This window comes from Bufo bufo, chromosome 4, assembly GCF_905171765.1.
Source record: "Bufo bufo chromosome 4, aBufBuf1.1, whole genome shotgun sequence".
NCBI classification, from domain to species: domain Eukaryota; kingdom Metazoa; phylum Chordata; class Amphibia; order Anura; family Bufonidae; genus Bufo; species Bufo bufo.
In genome coordinates, this window is record NC_053392.1 from 597,796,376 (window position 1) to 597,820,505 (window position 24,130).

At 45.6% G+C, this 24,130-nt stretch overlaps 1 protein-coding gene across 1 annotated transcript in view; it reads right to left on the reverse strand.

Annotated features, from left to right (window-relative positions):
• The window catches only part of LOC120999543 (oocyte zinc finger protein XlCOF22-like), a 145,454-nt gene that overhangs the window by 20,476 nt on the left and 100,848 nt on the right, over window positions 1-24,130 (reverse strand). The gene's annotated exons all lie outside the window — the stretch shown is intronic.

The window sequence follows — 24,130 nt, forward strand, 5'->3', positions numbered from 1 at the left end:
ATGTCTTTTACTTGGTGGCTGGTGATCCTCCATCATGACGTTCTTGTACAGATCTTTGTGTCCTTCTAAATACTCAGACTCCTCCATGGAGAAATAGACGGCAACATCCTGACACCTTATAGGAACCTGACAACACAATGATACAGTCATCACCCAGATCCCTTCATAGTGTTACAGTGTAATGTCCTGGCATTCCCAGCGATGTCACCTCTCCAGTCAGCAGCTCAATGATCTTCTTGGCGAGCTCTAGGATCTTCTCTCTGTTGACTTTCTCATGTATCGGGATGTGAGGTGTCGGCCTGGATATTGAGCTCAGGATTCCTCCCCGTCTTTCAGATACCGGGGCCTGACAATGCTCACTAGAGGTCTTCTTCACTACTGTGTATTCCTGGTTATGGAAAGACGCAGTAATAAATATCACTCCATACATCTCCAGAGTCCCTCACCTCTCCAGTCATGTCCATCTGTTAGTAACATAGAGAAGATGATTTAATGTGACATCATCAGAATCTCTCACCTCTGCAGTAAGCCAGAGGAGGATCTCTAGGGTGAGATTTATTATACTCTCTGCCATCTTGTCCCCATCCCTATCCATCCTTGATGGGTCAATCAGGAGAATGATCTTATATAGGAGATATACGCTGAGCGGATCCTATATTGTAGGAACCTGAATGGAAAGAAGATGAACTGATGTAAAATCATAGAAAATTCCACGTAAAATACAATTACTGGAGAGAAAAAGAGGAAACACTGGAGGAGATAATAAAGTGTATCAAGGCAGTTCCTCCATGCTTCAGGTCAAAGCCTGTCACACCTTCATATTACCACTATAGTCAGCTACAGGTCACAGCGGTAATCCCTGTGGTCTATTCACACGTCCGTTTTTTCTTTCCTGATCTGTTCCGTTTTTTCAGGAACAGATCTGGACCAGATCTGGACCCATTCATTTTCAATGGGTCCTGGAAAAAAACGGACAGCTCAAGGTCTGATTTTTTCCAGGACCCATTGAAAATGAATGGGTCCAGATCTGTTCCTGAGAAAACGGAACAGATCAGGAAAGAAAAAACGGACGTGTGAATGGACCCTAAAGCTGTAATCTGGTAGATCACTTCATAGATCTAGAGCTCAGACTGCCCTCGTCCTTTCAGTTGGAATCACAAGAATAAAGGGCATCTGTCAGCAGATTGGTACCTGTGACACCGGCTGACCTGGTACATGTGCGCTTGGCAGCTGAAGGCATCTGTGTTGTCCCCATGTTGATATGTGCCCGCACTGCGGAGATAATTATGTTTTATTATATGCAAATGAACCTCCAGGAGTAACGGGGGTGTTGCCTTTTTACCTAGAGGCTCCTCCTTTCACTCTGATTGACAGGACCAGGCAGTGAAGACGTAATCACACCTGACCCTGTCAATGACAGTGAAATGGGCGTGGCAGGTGCAGAAAGGAGGAGCCTCTAGGTGTAAGGGCAACACCCCCATTGCTCCCAGAGAATAATTAACAATATTAACCCTTTCTACCCCAGGCCACTTTTCAGCTTCCTGCCCAGGCCCAAATCGGACATGTGTCACTTTATGTGGTAATAACTTTGGAATATAGTTTTACTTAGAGGTAGGACGAATCAATTTTTTTTTTTAATCCGAATCCAAAAAGGTTCTCGAATATATCGAATCTTTCGAATCCTGTACATAAGAATTGTGTGAACAGTGTAAGAAAGAAAGTGATCTGTGGATGGCACTGTTATGGGGGGGGGATCTGTGGCTGGCACTGTTATGGGGGGGGGTCTGTGGATGGCACTGTTATGGGGGGGATCTGTGGATGGCACTTATGGGGGGGGATCTGTGGATGGCACTTATGGGGGGGGGATCTGTGGATGGCACTTATGGGGGGGGATCTGTGGATGGCACTTATGGGGGGGGGATCTGTGGATGGCACTTATGGGGGGGGATCTGTGGCTGGCACTGTTATGGGGGGGGGTCTGTGGATGGCACTGTTATGGGTGGCATCTGTGGATGGCACTGTGATGGGTGGCATCTGTGGATGGCACTATGATGGGTGGCATCTGTGGATGGCACTGTTATGGGGGGCATCTGTGGATGGCACTGTTATGGGGGGCATCTGTGGATGGCACTGTTATGGGGGGCATCTGTGGATGGCACTGTTATGGGGGGCATCTGTGGATGGCACTGTTATGGGTGGCATCTGTGGATGGCACTGTGATGGGTGGCATCTGTGGATGGCACTATGATGGGTGGCATCTGTGGATGGCACTGTGATGGGTGGCATCTGTGGATGGCACTGTTATGGGGGGCATCTGTGGATGGCACTGTTATGGGGGGCATCTGTGGATGGCACTGTTATGGGGGGCATCTGTGGGGGGCACTGTTATGGGGGGCATCTGTGGATGGCACTGTTATGGGGGGCATCTGTGGATGGCACTGTTATGGGGGGCATCTGTGGATGGCACTGTTATGGGGGGCATCTGTGGATGGCACTGTTATGGGGGGCATCTGTGGATGGCACTGTTATGGGGGGCATCTGTGGATGGCACTGTTATGGGGGGCATCTGTGGATGGCACTGTTATGGGGGGCATCTGTGGATGGCACTGTTATGGGGGGCATCTGTGGATGACCATGCTATGGGAGGGATCTATGGATGACACTATATAGCATCTTATGCTATATGTGTCATCCACAGATCCTCCCCTAACAGCGCCATCCAGAGATCCCCCTCCCCATAACACCCCCGGCCTGGCAGTAACTTTTACTTTAACTATAGGTTCAGCGCACCTTTATTACCTTACAATGAAGCTCCAGTAACAGGCAGAGCGGGCGGCGGTGTAACGTCACTCACTCACGTGACGCGCCTGCTCTGCCCACTTTATGAATGAAGCAGGCGCGTCACGTGAGTAAGTGACGTTACGCTGCCGCCCGCTCTGCCTGTTACTGGAGCTTCATTGTAACGCAATAAAGATGCGCTGATTTAAAGTTATTCGATAACAGGATTCGTTGACAACAAATCCCGTTATCGAACGTCAGGATTCGAGTCCACGAATCCAGCAAGATTCGAGGGATTCTAGTTTTACTTATCTAACCGATTCTGAGATTGTTTTCTGGTGACACATTGTACTTCATGTTAGCGGCAAAATTGGATCAATATTTTTTTCCTTAAAGGGGTTCTGCACTTTCATTTAACTGATGATCTATCCTCTGGATAGATCATCAGCTTCTGATCGGCGGGGGACCCCCGCCGATCTGCTGTTTGAGAAGGCAGCGGCGCTCCAGCAGCGCCATGGCCTTCTCACTGTTTACCGCCGGGTCGCCCGCCCACTGACGTCACGACTAGTATCAACTAGCGTAGGCGCGGCTAAGCTCCATTCAAGTGAACAGAGCTTAGCCCCGCCCCCATGCTAGTTGATACTAGTCGTGACGTCAGTGGGCCGGCAGCCCGGCGGTAAACAGTGAGAAGGCTGCGGCGCTGCTGGAGCGCCGCTGCCTTCTCAAACAGCAGATTGGCGGGGGTCCCGGGTGTCGGACCCCCACCGGTCAGGTGCTGATGATCTATCCAGAGGATAGATCATCAGTTAAATGAAAGTGCAGAACCCCTTTAACCAGTTCACATCCATTTGCCCTTTTCCTGACCAGGCCTAATCTTGCAAATCTAATCTTTGTCATTTTATGTGGTAATAATTTAGGAACGCTTTTACTTATCCAGGCCATTCTGAGATTGTTTCCTCGTCACATATTGTACTTCATGACACTGGTAAATATGAGTCAAAATATATCATTTTTATTTATAAAAAAATACCAAATTTACAAAAAATTGGGAAAAATTAGCAATTTTCAAAATTTCTATATTTCTGCTTTTAAAACATATAGTGATACATGCTAAAATAGTTATTACTTTACATTCCCCATATGTCTACTTCATGTTTGGATCATTTTGTAAATGACATTTTCTTTTTTGGGGACGTTAGAAGGCTTAGAAGTTCAGAAGGAAATCTTAAAATTTTAAAGAAAATTTCCAAAACCCACTTTTTAACCGCCTCCAGACCGCCTAACGCAGGATCGCGTTCCGGAGGCGACTCACTCAGGCACAGTCACGCATATACGCGTCATCTCGCGAGAGGCGAGATTTCCTGTGAACGCGCGCACACAGGAACTGCAGGTAATCGAGTGGATCTGCAGCCTGCCAGCGGCAATCATTCGCTGGCAGGCTGTAGATCAGATTTTTTTAACCCCTTAAAAGGTATATTAGACGCTGTTTAGATAACAGCGTCTAATATACCTGCTACCTGGTCCTCTGGTGGTCCCTTTTGCTTGGATCGACCACCAGAGGACACAGGCAGCTCTGTAATAAGTAGCACCAAACACCACTTCACCACACCCCCCCCCCTGTCACTTATTAACCCCTGATCACCCCATATAGACTCCCTGATCATCCCCCTGTCATTGATCACCCCCCTGTAAGGCTCCATTCAGACGTCCGCATGTGTTTTGCGGATCCACAAAACACATACGGACGTCTGAATGGAGCCTGACAAGGGGGTGATCAATGACAGGGGTGTGATCACCCTATATAGACTCCCTGATCACCCCCTGTCATTGATCACCCCCCTGTAAGGCTCCATTCAGACGTCCGTATGTGTTTTGCGGATCCACGGATCCGCAAAACACGGACACCGGCAATGTGCTTTCCGCATTTTGCGGATCCGCACATTGCCAGAACTATATAGAAAATGCCTTTTCTTGTCCGCAATTGCGGACAAGAATAGGACATGTTCTATAGGCTCTACAAAAAACGCAGTGTTCCCCCGATCAGGCCTGATCTTGTGCGCACACTTGCGTTCAGTCCGCCCCACCGCAGTGACAGAATTTTTTTTTTTTCTGATCACTGCAAAAACACCGTAAAATCGCTGCGGCGCTATAAAAAGATCACTTTTGAGGGGCATGGCGAGTTCATAGAAATTTTTTTTTTGTCACAAGTTAGCGGAAATAGATTTTTTTTTTTGTTTTTTTCTTACAAAGTCTCATATTCCTCTAACTTGTGACAAAAAATAAAATCTCACATGAACTCACCATACCCCTCACGGAATCCAAATGCGTAAAAAATTTTAGACATTTATATTCCAGACTTCTTCTCACGCTTTAGGGCCCCTAAAATGCCAGGGAAGTATAAATACCCCACATGTGACCCCATTTCGGAAAAAAGACACCCCAAGGTATTCGCTGAGGGGCATATTGAGTCCATGAAAGATTTCACTTTTTGTCACAAGTTAGCAGAAAGGGAGACTTTGTGAGAAAAAAACAAAAAAAATCAATTTCCGCTAACTTGTGCCAAAAAAAAAAAAAAATACTTCTATGAACTCGCCATGCCCCTCACAGAATACCTTGGGGTGTCTTCTTTCCAAAATGGGGTCACTTGTGGGGAATTTATACTGCCCTGGCAATTTAGGGGCCCTAAAGCGTGAGAAGAAGTCTGGAATCCAAATGTCTAAAAATGCCCTCCTAAAAGGAATTTGGGCCCCTTTGCGCACCTAGGCTGCAAAAAAGTGTCACACGTGGTATCGCCGTACTCAGGAGAAGTAGGGCAATGTGTTCTGGGGTGTCTTTTTACATATACCTATGCTGGGTGAGAGAAAAATCTCTCTAAAATGACAACTTTGTATAAAAAAAAATGGGAAGAGTTGACTTTTACAGAGATACTTCTCTCACCCAGCATGGGTATATGTAAAAATACACCCCAAAACACATTGCCCTACTTCTCCTGAGTACGGCGATACCACGTGTGACACTTTTTTGCAGCCTAGGTGGGCAAAGGGGCCCACATTCCAAAGAGCACCTTTAGGATTTCACAGGACATTTTTTACACATTTGAATTTCAAACTACTTCTCACGCATTAGGGCCCCTAAAATGCCAGGGCAGTATAACTACCCCACAAGTGACCCCATTTTGGAAAGAAGACACCCCAAGGTATTTTGTGTGACAAAAAATAAAAAGTTCTATGAAGTCACTATGCCCATCAGCGAATACCTTAGGGTGTCTACTTTCCGAAATGGGGTCATTTGTGGGGTTTTTCTACTGTCTGGCCATTGTAGAACCTCAGGAAACATGACAGGTGCTCAGAAAGTCAGAGCTGCTTCAAAATGCGGAAATTCACATTTTTGTACCATAGTTTGTAAACGCTATAACTTTTACCCAAACCAATAAATATACACTTATTGCATTTTTTTTTTTATCAAAGACATGTAGAACAATAAATTTAGAATTTTTTTTTATAGAAATGTATTTAAAAAAAAAATAAATTACAACTGAAAGTGAAAAATGTCATTTTTTTGCCAAAATTTCGGTAAATTTCGATTAATAAACAAAAAAAAAGTAAAAATGTCAGCAGCAATGAAATACCACCAAATGAAAGCTCTATTAGTGAGAAGAAAAGGAGGTAAAATTCATTTGGGTGGTAAGTTGCATGACCGAGCAATAAACCGTGAAAGTAGTGTAGTGCAGAATTGTATAAGGGTGTTTAAGCTAGGGGAGCTGAGGTGGTTAAGAACCAGTTCAGGTCTGAAGTCATTTTGTGGGGTTTACATAACAGAAACCACCCAAAAGTTTTTATTTATTTATTTTTTACAGCATTCACCTGAGGAGTTAGGTCATGTGACATTTTTATAGAGCAGATAGTTACAGACATGGCAATACCTAATATGTATACTTTTTTTCATTTACTTAAGTTTTGCACAATAATTTTTGAAATTAAAGCCTGAGAGCCATAACTTTTTTAGTTTTTGACCGATTGTCTTAGTTAGGGTCTCATTGTTTGCGGAATGAGGTGACGGTTTGATTGGCACTATTTTTTGATCGCTTGGTGTTGCAGAATACAGTGCTGTACAGCCTCAGTGCAGGGCTGATCGAGGTCTGTAGAAAACCCGACAGCTCCTGCACTAGCATAGCGCTCCCTGATCTGTATACACAGCGCTCGTTGAGCGCTGTGTATACAGCTTTCTAGAAGGCAGGGACACCTGGGAACTGTCCCTGCCTTCTCCCTGGGGTGCTCTGCTGTCACTGACCGCAGGCCCCTGACACAGCAGCTGTGATCTCTGAATGGACATTCAGAAACGTCCATTCAGAGATAAACATCCATCCATAGGATGTTTATATCCTATGGGCGGACGGGAAGTGGATAACTAATAAAAAAAAAACTCTAAAATTAACAGAAAATGTAGAAAAAATAAATAAATCACAATTTTCTAAATCTGAATTTCTTTATTAAAAAAAGACAAAAAAAAAAAAACTCGTAAAATAGTCAACATTCCCCGTGTCTACTTTACGTTGGCATCATTTTGTAAATGTCATTTTATTTTTTTAGGACGTTAGAAGTTTTAAAAGTAATTCGCTTTTTTAAGCACCAATTCAGTTATAGAGTGATTTTGAGGGGCTTACATAATAGAAACCCATAAATGACCCCATTAAAAAAAACTAAACCCCTCACATTATTCAAAACTGATGTTACAAACTTTGCTAACCCTTGAGGTGTTCCACAACTGTTTAACCACTTTGCATCCGGGCCATTTACCCCCCCTTCTGTCCAGGCCTAATTCTGCTAATCCGACACATGTCACTTTATGTGGTAATAACTTTAGAACGCTTTTACTTATCCAAGCCGTTCTGAGATTGTTTTCTCGTCACATATTGTACTTCATGACAGTGGTAAATTTGAGTCAAAATATTTCATTTTTATAATTTATATAATGATTTATCATTTATAAAAAAAATACCAAATTTACCAAAAATTTGGGAAAAGTTGCAATTTTCTAAATTTCAATTTCTCTGCTTTTAAAACAGATAGTGATACCTCCTAAAATAGTTATTACTTTACATGTCCCATATGTCTACTTCCTGTTTGGATCATTTTGTAAATTACATTTTCTTTTTTTGGGACGTTAGAAGGCTTAAAAATTTTAAGACTTGCTTCTAAACTTGAAAGTCACTGTTAAAGGGGCGGTCACTGTGAAAGTCACTGTTAAAGGGGCGGGCACTGTGAAGGTCACTGTTAAAGTGGTGGTCAATGCTAAAGGAGCAGTCACTGTTAAAGGGGCGGGCACTGTGAAGGTCACTGTTAAAGGGGCGGGCACTGTGAAGGTCACTGTTAAAGGGGCGGGCACTGTGAAGGTCACTGTTAAAGGGGCGGGCACTGTGAAGGTCACTGTTAAAGTGGTGGTCAATGCTAAAGGAGCAGTCACTGTTAAAGGGGTGGGCACTGTGGAGGTCACTATTAAAAGGGCAGGCACTGTTAAGGTCATTGTGAAAGGGGCGGGCACTGTGGAGGTCACTATTAAAAGGGCAGGCACTGTTAAGGTCATTGTGAAAGGGGCGGGCACTGTGGAGGTCAATGTTAAAGGGGCGGGCACTGTGGAGGTCACTATTAAAAGGGCAGGCACTGTTAAGGTCATTGTGAAAGGGGCGGGCACTGTGGAGGTCAATGTTAAAGGGGCGGGCACTGTGGAGGTCACTATTAAAAGGGCAGGCACTGTTAAGGTCATTGTGAAAGGGGCGGGCACTGTGGAGGTCAATGTTAAAGGGGCGGGCACTGTGGAGGTCACTATTAAAAGGGCAGGCACTGTTAAGGTCATTGTGAAAGGGGCGGGCACTGTGGAGGTCAATGTTAAAGGGGCGGGCACTGTGGAGGTCACTATTAAAAGGGCAGGCACTGTTAAGGTCATTGTGAAAGGGGCGGGAACTGTGGAGGTCATTGTTAAAGCGGTGGGTACTGTAGAGGTCACTGTTATGGGGGAAACTGTCGATATCTTTTTACGACACCCGGAAGCATAAAATGAAATAGATGAAATATACCCGTGCGAAGCCGGGTCCTTCTGCTAGTCTCTTATTTTATAAAAATGAGTTTCTGTCTGTCTGTCTGGACGTTCTTTATGCGCGACCAAACGACTAGACCGATCTTCACCAAATCTGGCACACAGGTACATCAGGTGTCTGGGAAAGTTTTAGACCGGGTCTCAGCTCTCTAGGACATACCGTTCCTGAGATATTCCCAAAAAATGACCCACATTAGCCAACACAAGCCTGCAAGTCTTTCTCTTCAAATCCCAACTGCCATAAACACAGTTTACTCCAGGTTTCCATAACAACCCAGCCATTTTTCTTTACTGCTTAAAGGGGCGGACACTGTGGAGGTCACTGTTATTAAAGGGACGGGCGCTATGAAGGTCCCTGTTAAAGGGGCTGGCACTGTAAAAGTCACTGTTAAAGGGGCGGTCACTGTGAAAGTCATTGTTAAAGGGGCGGTCACTGTGAAAGTCACTGTTAAAGGGGCGGTCACTGTGAAAGTCACTGTTAAAGGGGCGGCCACTGTTAAGGTCACTATCAATAGCTGCCACTATGAAGGTCACTGTTAAAGAGGTGGTCAATGTTAAAGGGGCGGGCACTGTGAAGGTCACTGTTAAAGGGGCGGTCACTGTTAAATGGGCGGGCACTGTGGAGGTCACTGTTAAAGGGGTTGCCACTGTGGAGGTCAATGTTAAAGGGGAGGCCACTCTGGAGGTAAATGTTAAAGGGGCGGCCACTCTGGAGGTAAATGTTAAAGGGGCGGCCACTGTGGAGGTCATTGTTAAAGGAGGGGCCACTGTGGAGGTCACTGTTAAAGGGGGGGCCACTGTGGAGGTCACTGTTATGGGAGATACTGTTGATATCTTTTTACGACACACGGAAACATGAAATGAAATAGATGAAATATACCCGTGCGAAGCCGGGTCCTTCTGCTAGTATAATTATATACAGGAGATGCCCAGGTTATACCAGCATGCTCCATATCACTATATACAAGAAGATGTATAACTTATATCAGCTGTACATATATAATTATATACTGGGGATACCCAGGTTATACCAGCATAGTCTATACTATAATACACAGGAGGATGACTATGTATATACCTGTACATATAGATTATACGCAGATATACCCAGGTTATACCAGCATAGTATATACTATAATACACAGGAAGATGACTATGTATATACCTGTACATATAGATTACACTCAGATATACCCAGGTTATACCAGCATAGTATATACTATAATACACAGGAGGATGACTATGTATACACCTGACAAAATCAACAGCAGCCTTGATAATCGATGCTAAGGTACATTTATTGGAGGTATATTTTTTACATGCGACAGTATAACGTTTCGGCAAGAAAATTGCCTTTGTCAGATACAATGCCGCAGTCAGAGGAGGAAAGGAACAGGATGAAAGGACGCAGGTGAAGTGTGCATGAGCTGTGCATGCTAAGCCATTCTGGCTTAGCATGCACAGCTCATGCACACTTCACCTGCGTCCTTTCATCCTGTTCCTTTCCTCCTCTGACTGCGGCATTGTATCTGACAAAGGCAATTTTCTTGCCGAAACGTTATACTGTCGCATGTAAAAAATATACCTCCAATAAATGTACCTTAGCATCGATTATCAAGGCTGCTGTTGATTTTGTCATATCTACTGGGGTGGAACCCTACAGTCAGCCTCTATACAGGGTGCGCTAAATACAGATTCAACTATGTATACACCTGTACATATAGATTACACTCAGATAGACCCAGGTTATACCAGCATAGTATATACTATAATACACAGGAAGATGACTATGTATACACCTGTACATATAGATTACACTCAGATAGACCCAGGTTATACCAGCACAGTATATACTATAATACACAGGAGGATGACTATGTATACACCTGTACATATAGATTACACTCAGATATACCCAGGTTATACCAGCACAGTATATACTATAATACACAGGAGGATGACTATGTATATACCTGCACTGTACATATAGATTATACTCAGATATACCCAGGTTTTACAGCAAGACACGGAGGCTCCTATTGCCATCTCCTTTCTTTCCTGTCCACCAATAGCAGCAAAGAAAATTTACATAACAGAATGTAACCATAGTAATATATACACCCTCCCCTCACAGTCCTTATAACCAACAGCTCCTCCTATGGATCCTCCTCTTTCTTTGCTGCTGCCACCAAGATAAGTACACGTTTTTTTACAGCTCCTTTTGTTTCAAGCCGATTGTGTTTTTTCACTTCATTAGCTGGTATTTGGGGTTTGTTCCGCTTTGCTGCGCTCTCCCTTTAGCTCTATTGTACTGTTTTTATTCCCCTGTGCTGCTCCCCTCAGAGCAGCCTTTCTCCTGGTGCTGTTATTATTGCTTCTTGGCATTCCCTCTTCTCCCTCCTGTTTCTATTCCACACTTAGCAATGACACTGTCACACCTTTATCTTGTTTTCTTTTCGGTATCTTACCTTCCCTGCACATCGCCTCTGGTGTTTCCTTCCTTCAGCATTTTCCGGTGGCCGCGAGATCTCGGCGGCCATCTTTTTTCCCCTCTCTCTGGCCGTTTCCTGCCTATTCTCGCGGGATTTCGGCAGCCATTTTATTTCCCTTTGGCTTCTTCCCGCCGGGTCTCGCGAGACTTCAGAGGCCATTTTAATTTCGCCGCATGTTTCCTGCGATACGGTCGGGTGACTAACCCAGTTCATTTGGTTCCCTCTACCCTTATACCTTATTTAGGCAGCCACCTGTCCCTTATATTTAGGCACCCACCTGTCCCTTAGGGGGTTAGATATATATTATTATTTGCTGACGCCATGCCTCGCTCAGACCCACCACCTGAGGCTACCTCACCATCATCCCCTGGGAGGGATCCTCATGTTTGGGAGGATGCTCTGTCTCAGCTGCTATTACGGCTGCAATGGACTCTATTTCCTCTGTGCTGTCTCAGACAATAGCACAAGCACTGGCTGCCCACCCTGTCTCAGGGACCTTACAGCCAGCTGTCCCCACAGCTCCGCAACCTCCTGTTATGAACCTTCCTGTTTCACAGGAACCATTGACTGGTGCGCTTTCGGCCACCCATGAACACGTGTGCAGATCACGTAAAAGAGCCTTTCCGCGCCAGGCAGAACGGGCACGATTTTGGAAATGCGCTAGAGCGCAACAAATGAGTGACTCTGACGCCGATATTGGCTCAGCTGAAGGAGGCCTTTACTGACGCCAGTGTTGACTCGGAGGAAGAGACGCCTTTGCTACCCAATGCCCCTGTTTGCCCCACTCCTTCGACTTCTCAAGTCAAGGATTCCTCTTCCTCTTCCGCAGTCACTCCGGCATCTTCCCTAGTAGACCCTTTGGGAGAGCCCATGTTCGATCCAGACGCCCTCCACCATCCCAGATCGGCGGAGTGGCTCCCTACGGATCATGTGGGCAGATATCTGGAGCATTGGGTTCGCCGCCCCCTTAGCAAGGAGGCGTGCAGCAAGATGAAGGCTGAATGTCCTAGGCCTATAGTGCCCAATAAGGTTTGTGACACCCCTGTGGTAGACCCTAAAGTCATGCAATTTCTTGCCAAGTCCGGCTGGAATCCCTGTAAGGGGTTAGATTCCGCTTTGCGTAGCTGCCAGGATAAACTCCTGGACGTGTTCGGACCTCTGGCCAAATTATTTGAACTGGCTGAGAACGCCAGAGCAGATGGATCCCCTATAGACCTAGAGGAGATGAGGGGCTGGGTCTAGAGAGCGATCTGTATCGTTGGTAATGCCAATTCCTCTCTGGCCTTGCGCTGTTCTATCGCCATTCTGTTTAAAATTGATACTAAACAGGCCAACCTGGCCCTGACCGAGGCCGGCGCAGATGCCCAAGGTCACTTATTTGGCGACTCGTTCATAAAGGACTTGATTTGTGGGAGCTGCCCTAGATTAGGCCCAATCCTCCATTAGGAGAGTCTTCCAGGGGCGGGTCTCCACCAGGACGGCAGTAGTAGGGGCCGCCTGTCCGGCCGTTCCAATTTTCAAGCCCGCAGCTCGGGCAGAGGCTCCTTCCACCAACGTCCTTCATTCCAGGAACAGAGGTTTCCGTCCCCCTTCTTCCCAGCCAGAGGCGGACAGTGGCGTGGCAGGTCCCTCAGAGGGAATCTGGCTTTAAGATAGAGGGTTTCCACGTGGAACTCGTGGGGTCACCGGACCTTATCACCCCTCCCCCCACCTCCCTTCTGTCTCGCCCCGACTCCGCACTGGTAGATCTAGAACTCATGTCCCTCTACCACAAGCGGGCGATCGAGCGGGCCCCGCAATCCCCAAAGGGGGTTGTCAGCTCTATTTTTCTGGCCAGAAGAAAGGGGGTCAGATGTGCCCAGTCATCAATCTTCGAGCTCTGAATGAGATTGTCCGCTATCGCCATTTCAAGATGAAGGGCATTCATCTGCTCCGAGATCTTCTCATGCCGAGAGACTGGTTGGTGAAGTTGGACCTCAAGGACGCTTACTTGACGGTTCCCATGTCCGTTCCATCCAGAGATTTGCTTAGTTTCCTGTGGAAGGGGGAGATTTGGCGGTTCTAAAGTCTCTCGTTCGGCCTTTCCTCGGCACCTTGGTGTTTCACGAAGCTAATGCGGCCGGTCGTGGCCTGGCTCCGCAGTCGTGGAGTCCGCCTTATAATATACCTGGACGACATTCTCCTCATGCACCAGTCTTCCGCGACCCTGCTGGATCACCTTCGCTGGACAACGGATCTTCTCTTCCGTCTCGGGTTTCTCATCAATCATGAGAAGTCGTGCTTGGTGCCATCGCAGAGGATGGAGTTCCTGGGATTTACTGTGGACTCAGTGTCGGAGTCCCTTTCCCTGCTAGCGACAAAACTGCGTTCCATACGCAAGGAACTCAGACATACCCAATCCATGCCTCAGTTGTCTCTACGCCATCTGGCCAGGATCATCGGCCTCCTCGCATCTTCGATCCAAGCTGTGTTTCCGGCCCCTTTGCACTACAGGGCCCTTCAGTGCTTGAAAATAGTGCACCTCCGCTCTGGCGCTGCATTCGCAGACACTCTGACCCTGGACCTGGAATCACGGGAGGAACTCATGTGGTGGATCGACAACCTGGAAGCATGAAACGGCAGGGCGATTTTGGGTTTCCAACCCGAATTCACTGTCTGGTTCACTGCAACGAAATCTCCACGGGCGGACGGTCCGCGGACGAGGCACGCCTTCATATCAATGCGTTGGAACTTCTGGCCGGTTCCTTCGCCATTCGGAGTTTCACCAATGGGATTGCTCAGGTGTGCATCAGTTTACGGATGGACAATGTCTCTGCTGTGCGTTACATCAACCGGTTGGGAGGAACGCGTTCGGCAACCTTGGCTCGTCTGGCGAAGGATTTCTGGTCGTTCTGTCTCTCCAATGAGGTCATGGTCCAGGCAGAATTTCTCCCGGGTCTTCACAAGTCGGGCAGATTGGAGCTCACGCTACCTGGCAGCGACTGGATGCTGGCACCAGGGACCTTCTCCGCGTTATCCGAGACTTGGGGTCTGTTTGCTATAGACCTATTTGCCTCGCGTCTCAATACTCAGCTTCCCCGCTTTTTCAGCTGGCGCCCGGATCCGGCGGCAGAGGCAGTGGACGCGTTCCTTCAATCCTGGTCCGAGTCTCTGATGTATGCGTTCCCGCCGTTTGCGATGATTCCGAGGATGCTGTTGCACACCCGTCAGTTGGCCGAGTTGGTGGTGGTGGTTCCCTTTTGGGGGACTCAAGCTTGGTTTCCGTCTCTCCTAGGACTCCTGATAGACGTTCCTCTTCTTCTTCCAAATCGTGTGGATCTCCTCCAGGACCCTCAGGGACTTCACCACCCGCTCCTGTCGGACAGATCCCTGCGACTGCTCGCGTGCCGGATCTCAGGAAGCCCGGAGAAGTCGACGGCATTTGGGAGGCAACTAGACGCCTTTTGGACAACGCATGGGCTCCCGGCACCAGAAAATCTTATCGGGCAGCCTGGCGATCTTGGTCTGGCTGGTGCGTGGAACGGGACTTGGATCCCGTTTCGGCCCCTGTAACCCATCTCTTGCAGTTTCTTACCTCCCTTTTTGAGGCAGGTAAGGCTTATCGGACTATTAATTTATTCTGATCCGCTATTTCTTCTACGCATCAGGGTTTTGATGGTATTCCCGTTGGTCAGCACCCTTCCGTATGTCGTTTGCTTCGCGGCTCCCGCATGTCTCGACCTCCCCGTCCTCGTTTTACGACGACTTGGGATGTGTCTGCTGTTTTGTCCTTCCTATCCAATTGGTTAGATAATCCGGATCTCTCGTTACGGCAGTTGTCTGCCAAATTGCTGGTTCTCTTTTGTCTCATCTCCTGTAAACGGGTCTCGGATGTTCGGGCTCTTGACCACGACGCCAGATCTTTTACTCCTGAAGGGGTCACCTTCAACATCTCCAGGCGTACTAAGACCAACATTAGGTCAGTATCTTATCCATCTTTGCCAGCTCTCTGTTTAGTGGCTTGTTTCAAGGAGTACGAATCCCGGACGTGTGCTTACCGATCGTCTTCGGTCCCTCAGCTCTTCCTGTCTATTCGGCATCCGTTCGGTCCTGTGTCCAGCCCTACTCTTGCTCGCTGGATGAAGTGGGTGATGTCCTTAGCAGGAGTGGATACCTCCATTTTTACAGCTCATTCCGCTAGGGGCGCATCTGCTACTTCCTTAGCCGTTTCGGGGGCACGGTTGGAAGATATTCTCCGTCTTGCGGACTGGTCTTCGGCCTCGACATTCAGGGAGTTTTATTTTCGGCAGCCTCCACATTTGTTTTCATCCATTATTGCTCAACTTTAAACTAGCAATAGGAGCCTCCGTGTCTTGCTGTAAAACTACATGATTTTCCTAGTCTATGACGTAAAGTCATGGTTTTATTAAAGACACGGAGGCGAGTATTGCCCGCCCTGTTGTTCCCTCCCTTGTGGATTATATTTGAGTTTTCTGTGGTTATAAGTTTTGATTGCATGCTTTGTTTTGCCTAGTTTGTTTCTTATGATTCTTCGAGTAGTATCGCGTCTGACATGCGCCTGCCCATTATTTAATCTGGCTATATATTGTCTGTTTCCTTTTCAGCTGGAAGTTGAATCACTTCGTGCTTCAGTTGCTCTTTTCAAGTTTTAGCCACGTTGGCTTTCGTTGAAGATATTCAAGTGGATCTGAGCTGATCGTTCCCAGGTTCAAGGTTCCAGTCTCGGTTTCGGTTGTTTCCGGTCATGGTGTCAGGCTCATAAAGAAAGAGGAGGATCCATAGGAGGAGCTGTTGGTTATAAGGACTGTGAGTGGAGGGTGTATATGTTACTATGGTTACATTCTGTTATGTAAACTTTCTTTGCTGCTATTGGTGGACAGTAAAGAAGGAGATAGCAATAAGAGCCTCCGTGTCTTTAATAAAACCATGACTTTACGTCATAGACTAGGAAAATCATGTAGTTATACCAGCATAGTATATACTATAATACACAGGAAGATGACTATGTATATACCTGTACATATCGATTACACTCAGATATACCCAGGTTATACCAGCATAGTATATACTATAATACACAGGAGGATGACTATGTATACACCTGTACATATAGATTACACTCAGATAGACCCAGGTTATACCAGCACAGTATATACTATAATACACAGGAGGATGACTATGTATATACCTGTACATATAGATTACACTCAGATAGACCCAGGTTATACCAGCATAGTATATACTATAATACACAGGAGGATGACTATGTATACACCTGTACATATAGATTACACTCAGATAGACCCAGGTTATACCAGCACAGTATATACTATAATACACAGGAGGATGACTATGTATATACCTGTACATATAGATTACACTCAGATAGACCCAGGTTATACCAGCATAGTATATACTATAATACACAGGAAGATGACTATGTATATACCTGTGCTGTACATATAGATTACACTCAGATATACCCAGGTTATACCAGCATAGTCTATACCAGGGGTACTCAACTGGCGGACCGCGGCCATCCTTCAGAGCGCTCCTCCTCTCCTGCACACTCTGGTACGTGCAGGAGGAGGAGCTTACCGGCGCACTTCCTCCTTCCCAGGGGCGCAGTGAGAGACGGCTCCCTCCACATGCAGGCACCAGCGCTTTCTCCCTCCGTGCGCTCACAGGTCCCTCCTCCCCTGCAGCAGCGGCAGCACATAAGGGAGCTTCAAGCTCCAAAGGACACTTACGTGCTGCTGGAGAGGGGAGGGACATCACCACTGCCACCAATGAAATAAATGTCACATTTGGGAAGGAAGGGGGGCGTGGAGAGGGCTACAGAGAGGCGGGAACACGTCACTGACTCCAGTGTCATGTTCCCATCTCTCCTGGGCCATCTTCTTTAAAATTAAAGGTAACCTGATTAAATAAAGTGATTAAGCCCCATCAAACCATGATAGTTTTGTTCCGCATCCAATTCCCATTATTGGGGCATTGGATGCGGACCCCTTAGTTTCAATGGAGCGGAAAAAGATGCAGACAGCGCACAGTGTGCTGTCTGCATCTCTTGTGGCCCCATTGTAATTAAGGGGCCGCATCCAATCCCCCAATAATGGGAATTGGATGCGGAACAAAACTATCATATGTCTGTTCTGTGGCTTGGGTTGCCACCCGGCCAGTAGTTCACCAGCAAGGCTGGTATTTTAGTTCCCTTGCCGGTGCCAGAATTTTCCTGTAAGGACTGTTAGGCTCCTTTCACACTTGCGGCAGGACGGATCCGACAGGCTGTTCACCCTGTCAGATCCGTCCTGCCGCTATTTCACCGGACTGACCCTCCCCATTGACTATAGCGGGAGTGGAGCTACAGCGCAGCATGGCAGTGCACGGCGTGAGGCCGCCAGACGGAAAAGTCGGACATGTAGTACTTTTAGTCTGGCGGCCTCTCACCGTGCTGCGCCGTAGCTCTGCCCCCATCCCCATTATAGTCGATGGGCACAGAGCAGCGGCACGGCGAAGTAGTGGTAAGATGGATCTGACAGGGTGAGCAGCCTGTCGGATCCGTCCTGCTGCAAGTGTGAAAGTACCCTTACTAATGAGCGCTTCCATCATGGAACGCCCATTAGTACAGCCTTTACCTCCACCGCTACTTGTGCTAGTAAAAAAATTAATAAAATTACTATACCTCCACCTCCATTTGCTCACGCTGTGGAGAGCACTCCCTGCTGACTAGAAGCTCAGGACAGGACCTACAAGACGTCATCACATTGGAGCACCGGTCCTGAGCGTGCAGTCAGCAGCGAATGTTCACCGCAGCCAGGTGAATGCAAATTTAAATATTTTTTTTTTGCAAAAGCAGAGAAGGGGGGCACTAATAGGGGCATTACTCTTACTGGGGGCACTATTCTTACTGGGGCACTAATGTGGCCATTACTAATTCTGGGACTTACCCGGGGCGCTCCACTATAACGTCAGAGCGCCCCACGTGCATGGATCACATGATCGCATGGCATCTTTACTGTTGGCGTTCAGCTCGGACCTTCACCTGACTGCAGACCCAGGTATGTGGACCTTTAATAAAACTAGTTGAGTACCCCTGGTATATACTATAATACACAGGAGGATGACTATGTATATACCTGTACATATAGATTACACTCAGATATACCCAGGTTATACCAGCATAGTATATACCATAATACACAGGAGGATGACTATATATACCTGTACATATAGATTACACTCAGATATACCCAGGTTATAGCAGCATAGTATATACTATAATACACAGGAGGATGACTATGTATATACCTGTACATACAGATTACACTCAGATATACCCAGGTTATAGCAGCATAGTATATACTATAATACACAGAAGGATGACTATGTATACACCTGTACATATAGATTACACTCAGATAGACCCAGGTTATACCAGCATAGTATATACTATAATACACAGGAGGATGACTATGTATATACCTGTACATATAGATTACACTCAGATATACCCAGGTTATACCAGCATAGTATATACTATAATACACAGGAGGATGACTATGTATATACCTGTACATATAGATTACACTCAGATAGACCCAGGTTATACCAGCATAGTATATACTATAATACACAGGAAGATGACTATGTATATACCTGTACATATAGATTACACTCAGATATACCCAGGTTATACCAGCACAGTATATACTATAATACACAGGAGGATGACTATGTATATACCTGTACATACAGATTACACTCAGATAGACCCAGGTTATACCAGCATAGTATATACTATAATACACAGGAGGATGACTATGTATATACCTGTACATACAGATTACACTCAGATAGACCCAGGTTATACCAGCATAGTATATACTATAATACACAGGAGGATGACTATGTATATACCTGTACATACAGATTACACTCAGATAGACCCAGGTTATACCAGCATAGTATATACTATAATACACAGGAGGATGACTATGTATATACCTGTACATATAGATTACACTCAGATATACCCAGGTTATACCAGCATAGTCTATACTATAATACACAGGAGGATGACTATGTATACACCTGTACATACAGATTACACTCAGATAGACCCAGGTTATACCAGCATAGTATATACTATAATACACAGGAAGATGACTATGTATACACCTGTACATATAGATTACACTCAGATAGACCCAGGTTATACCAGCATAGTATATACTATAATACACAGGAGGATGACTATGTATACACCTGTACATACAGATTACACTCAGATAGACCCAGGTTATACCAGCATAGTATATACTATAATACACAGGAGGATGACTATGTATATACCTGTACATATAGATTACACTCAGATAGACCCAGGTTATACCAGCATAGTCTATACTATAATACACAGGAGGATGACTATGTATACACCTGTACATACAGATTACACTCAGATAGACCCAGGTTATACCAGCATAGTATATACTATAATACACAGGAGGATGACTATGTATATACCTGTACATATAGATTACACTCAGATAGACCCAGGTTATATCAGCACAGTATATACTATAATACACAGGAGGATGACTATGTATATACCTGTACATATAGATTACACTCAGATAGACCCAGGTTATACCAGCATAGTATATACTATAATACACAGGAGGATGACTATGTATACACCTGTACATATAGATTACACTCAGATATACCCAGGTTATACCAGCATAGTATATACTATAATACACAGGAAGATGACTATGTATATACCTGTACATATAGATTACACTCAGATAGACCCAGGTTATACCAGCACAGTATATACTATAATACACAGGAGGATGACTATGTATATACCTGTACATATAGATTACACTCAGATAGACCCAGGTTATACCAGCATAGTATATACTATAATACACAGGAGGATGACTATGTATACACCTGTACATATAGATTACACTCAGATATACCCAGGTTATACCAGCATAGTATATACTATAATACACAGGAGGATGACTATGTATATACCTGTACATATAGATTACACTCAGATAGACCCAGGTTATACCAGCACAGTCTATACTATAATACACAGGAGGATGACTATGTATACACCTGTACATATAGATTACACTCAGATAGACCCAGGTTATACCAGCACAGTCTATACTATAATACACAGGAGGATGACTATGTATATACCTGTACATATAGATTACACTCAGATAGACCCAGGTTATACCAGCATAGTATATACTATAATACACAGGAGGATGACTATGTATATACCTGTACATATAGATTACACTCAGATAGACCCAGGTTATACCAGCACAGTATATACTATAATACACAGGAGGATGACTATGTATACACCTGTACATATAGATTACACTCAGATAGACCCAGGTGCTGCTCCTGTCCCTTAGTCAGTCCCTGGCCTAGCCTAGTGCCTAGTGGGCTGAGTGCTGGCAGAGGCTGACTGTGCCTGGCCGAGAGAGCTGGCGGTGAAGGGGTTAATGCCCCTCTGCCCCAGTAATCCTGACAGACACTGGCGGTGACTACACACCTACCTGCCCTGCTGGACACAACATGTACCCACCTAGAATGTATGGGCTTCTGAGAGAATGGAGCCCCGCCCCCAAGTTGTTCTAAAAACCTCCCTGACTGTAAACCTGTCCCTAATCCTGACCCGCACAGGAGACCGCACAGAACACGGAGAGGACGCCCCGCCCCCAGCACACAGGACACTTACCTCTCAGGCAGTGACTAGAATACAGTCGCTCCTGGCACATGTGATGTCATAGGAAGAGGCGGAGTCTCGTCATCCAGGGGGCGGAGCCTCAGGATTTGCTGGAGATTCCACAGAGCAGGTTGTGGAGAGAGGAGCAGAGGCTGCAGGTCCTGTGTGGAGGAGAAGACGGACTGTTAGACTGGAGACTGCATGTCACAGGGGATTTAATTACATGGGACTGTATGCTGAAGGCAGGGGAGTGATGTATTTTACATAGGACTGTATGTGGAGGGATCTGATAGGAGGTTAGTGGTGTGTTTGTAGTGGTGAAGGGTTTGGCGATAATCCGGTATCTATTATATCCCGCGGTGTTAACGGCGATCTCACCATTTCTTCATTCCCGCAGTATGTTAGTGACGTCAGGCCCGCTTCCACCATGAGAAGGCCTGAAGCCCATGGGGCAGTAGAACGGGGCAGGCGGTCGTGATAACATCATCACAAACTCCTCAGGTCACGGGCGGCGCAACAACGCGGTCACGTGCCGACATCATCACAAACTCCTCAGGTCACGTGCCGACATCATCACGCCGCGTGTGTTTCGGGCAGGAGGTTGAGTTGATGTCATTGCCACCGCCTGCATCGCAAACCAATACGGGTGAGTATAATGCTTGTGTTTTAAATATATCTATGTATGACACTACGGGGGACGAGAGTATTATCTGTGGGGGCATTATATATGGGGCATTATACTAGAGGGGGGAGCATTATATATGGAGCATTATACTAGAGGGGGGAGCATTATATATGGGGCATTATACTAGAGGGGGAGAGCATTATATATGGGGCATTATACTAGTGGGGGGGCATTATATATGGGGCATTATACTAGAGGGGTAGAACATTATACTAGAGGGGTAGAACATTATATATGGGGCATTATACTAGAGGGGGAGAATATTATATATGGAGCATTATACTAGAGGGGGGAGCATTATATATGGTGCATTATACTAGAGGGGGGAGCATTATATATGGGGCATTATACTAGAGGGGTAGAACATTATATATGGGGCATTATACTAGTGGGGGGGCATTATATATGGGGCATTATACTAGAGGGGTAGAACATTATACTAGAGGGGTAGAACATTATATATGGGGCATTATACTAGAGGGGTAGAACATTATATATGGGGCATTATACTAGAGGGGTAGAACATTATATATGGGGCATTATACTAGAGGGGTAGAACATTATATATGGGGCATTATACTAGAGGGGGAGAGTATTATATATGGGGACAGTATACTAGAGGGGGAGAGTATTATATATGGGGCATTATACTAGAGGGGGAGAGTATTATATATGGGGACAGTATACTAGAGGGGGAGAGTATTATATATGGGGACATTATACTAGAGGGGGAGAGTATTATATATGGGGACATTATACTAGAAGGGGAGAGCATTATATATGGGGGCATTATACTAGAGGGGGAGAGCATTATATATGGGACAGTATACTAGAGGGGGAGAGTATTATATATGGGGACATTATACTAGAAGGGGAGAGCATTATATATGGGGCATTATACTAGAGGGGGAGAGCATTATATATGGTGCATTATACTAGAGGGGGAGAGCATTATATATGGGGCATTATACTAGAGGGGGAGAGCATTATATATGGGGCATTATACTAGAGGGGGAGGATGCTGAATAGTGGCTATTGACCACTCTATCTCGGATACTTCTACCTCTTCTATATGTGATGCTGGGACACTCCCTAATTACCTTGCACATATCAGGATCTATCTACAAAACATGCCAGTGTTTGGAGATGATATCTCGCACAATAGAGGCAGCCTCATCAAATGTGCCAATGAGGCGAATCTCTCCTTTTTTTACCTCCATTAACATCACTTGAAGATATATTCGCACTCTTAGGTGTAAGGAGGGATGTGCGCTCCTGTGAGAGTGCTGATCGAAAGGCTGGTTTCAAAGTGCTCAGGGGGTATCCGCGGACACGGAATCTGAACCATTTCTCCTAATGCGCAAATACTGACCACAAGAGGGGGAAGGCATGACTACTCTCCCAACGTAAAAGGGAATTAGTGGAGGTAGGCTTCCTAAAGATGGAAGTATCAAGGGTACCGTTTGGATTTATAATTATACAGATGTCAAGGAGGGGTAATTTTGTCATATTGCAAACCTCAGACCCACATTATTGGTATACAACCCATTGGCCCATCTGGTAAATGACTTTAGACTTCCCTTCCAAATGATAAAGACATTGTCAATAAATCATGCCCACATATGGATGTTCGAAGTCTCCACTGTTGTCTCATCTGATACCCTCCCACCAGCCCAGGAACAGGTTTGCATACGATGGGGCACAAGAAGTGCCCCTGAGCTGGTGGTAGAATTTGCCATTAAAAAGAAAAACATTTCTCGAGAGAGAGAACTCAAGAAGTTGGAGAACAAATTGGTTATGCAAGGTGTATTGGCGTCCTCGTGTAGAAAGAAAATGTACCACTGCACACAGGCCAAGTTCATGGGGAATGGACGAGTACAAAGCCTCTACGTCAATGCTACCTAAAATACAGTCCTCGTCTAAAAGGATACCTTCAAGTTGTTTAAGAAGGTCCCCTGTATCGCGTACATACGAGGGAAGGGCTGTTACAGAAGGTGCTAGTATTTTATCTATGTAAAATCCCTTCAAGGGGGCGCATCCCTTGTGTATTTTAGGGAGGCAGTAGAATGTAGCCGTTTGGGGAAAAAGGAAATCATAATTATCCTGATTAATCAATTTATACGTTTTTGCATCATCCAGGATGGTCTTATGTTCCAGTTTATATTGATCAGTTGGATTCTTTTCTAGCAGCTCATAACAATCTCTCGGTGCCAATAGAGATTCACACATAGACCTGTACATGGTAGTGTCCAAAATAACTGTGTTACCGCCCTTGTCTGAAGGTTTAATAGTTATATTTTTATCTTGTTCTACATTACT